Source organism: Limulus polyphemus, unplaced genomic scaffold (assembly GCF_000517525.1).
Source record: "Limulus polyphemus unplaced genomic scaffold, Limulus_polyphemus-2.1.2 Scaffold8411, whole genome shotgun sequence".
Taxonomy (NCBI): domain Eukaryota; kingdom Metazoa; phylum Arthropoda; class Merostomata; order Xiphosura; family Limulidae; genus Limulus; species Limulus polyphemus.
Window position 1 is genome coordinate 1 of NW_013674021.1, and position 2,126 is coordinate 2,126.

The window sequence follows — 2,126 nt, forward strand, 5'->3', positions numbered from 1 at the left end:
AAATGAAATATGATAGTACACAACTCTATGATAGATGGAGAAATGTAAAAACTCTCCTATTTAATCTACTTGTGTCACAACCAGTAAGGATATTTAGAGAGGTTAAAGTTTGAAAAGTTCAACGGCCATGTGAATATCAAGTTCTTGATAGACTTTATGAAATCTCTTTCATACAAGTCAAGGATGATGTTAATTCAAATAAGTAAGTCGGGAAGAGAGAGAAAAAATGCTTTTACTTAGATCAAATTATTATTTCGTTTACCACAAGGAATATTTTTATTATTATGTTTGTTAACAAAATAACAAACAAAGAAAAAAAGGGGAAAACATTGATGTCAAACGAATATATATCCTCATTCATCCTGATTTTTGTGTGTGAAATCTACGTCTTTTAGACTCAAAACTGCGTGTTGTGGTCTTTCTTTTATGTATTGCGTTATGACGTTTTATGAAAAATGTGTACGTGATGGAGAAAAGTGGATATCATTTTCGGATTCAGCGTACAGGAATTACTGTAGAACGTGTAAAAATACCAAGACCATAAAACGATCGCAGGCCTGTGTAATTCTTGTTATAAGCTTGAAAAATTGGGCAGCCTAATTACTAGAAACAGTGGACAAAGACAAATCCTGATAAAAAATGAACTGGAACAGAAGGATGGAAGCCACGGCGAATGGACCACTGTCAGAAGGTAGACCAATGTTTCTGATACAGAGATAAAGAGGATGGAATACAAAGAAGTTTCAAACTGCATCAAATTTAAATCAAATAAAAAACAACAAATAATATCAGATGAAACCAAATATCTGCTACATCCAAACTGCAAGTTCTTGAACATTAAGTTCAGAATAAGAATTTACTGAGACACCAGCATAAATTAATTAACATGTAGCTAATGTGAGTTATTGTCTTATACGTGATAGAAAAGTAATTTCGTATTTCTTCAACGCATATAAATAAACAAACAAGTGTGTAATTTACGGCTACGTTTTCACACTTCTCTGTCTGATATAGAATTGTATACTACTGTACTTCATATCGTAATCTTCTATCCCCAATTCAGTTGAGTTAAACATCAATAAGAAATAACAAGCATGCGCACAATTGGAACATTTTTTTACAAAAGAAAAAAAAGAGAGAGAAAGAAGTAAGACGAGTCTCTGTAAGTATTAATTATTGACATATTTATAGTTGTGGTGGAAAGTAAATCTGTACAGTGACAAAGTTTACCTTTTAAACTCATTTAATGATCATTTCTAGTTTACTAATGTCACAAAGTTAATAAATATCTATTGTTTACAATAATTTAATATATACTTATTAAAGTTTTAGTTTTGTTAGGTACCACTTTGTTATTTGGTGTTCATTGTTTATCGGTTGAATAATCTTTCTTTATCTGATAATCAGGTTGTTGTTTAGACATCTTGTTACTTTTGTTATGTTATAAAAAGTTTCAACTTCGACATTACTTTTAGATTCACATGTTCCATTTTCTTATATATTATACTTTATTCCAATCGAACCTATTATTCTACCAAGATTAAGAAAAACTACTGATCCAATCTGATGTTATAATATTGTGTATTGTATTGTAAAAACTACAAAATTCTATCTTTCATTTTCCCTATAAAATCTAAATTTTACTTTTAAACAAACTTTATTGTGGAAAACATGTTTAATGCTTTGGCCAAACTTCTTCATAACAACAGTTCATCGTTTCTGTGCTTGATGTAAGTTTTTGTTTATGCTAAATCTTTGATTCAATAATTATCTACACACATACTAAAATAACCAGATATATCATATATTGCCTCGCTTCCTATTATACTGTTACGTATCTGCTTGTTTGTTAATTTCCGGAAGAAATTCTTTCCGATGAACTTCAGCGATACAAGTCCTTTTTGTTTAAACCAGTTTATTCTTTCTTGATACAAACTTTTAGTACACAGTAATTCCACAGTCAGAACGTTTCTTGTCACTTTAAACTTAACAACTGTTATAATACACGCTATAAACCACAGCGATTCACAATCTCGATAACTTCGCCCAAAACTTACCGTGACTACTGTTCGCTTTATCATACATTCATTTTCACAGGCTTATATATTAAAAAAGAGGGCGTCTCG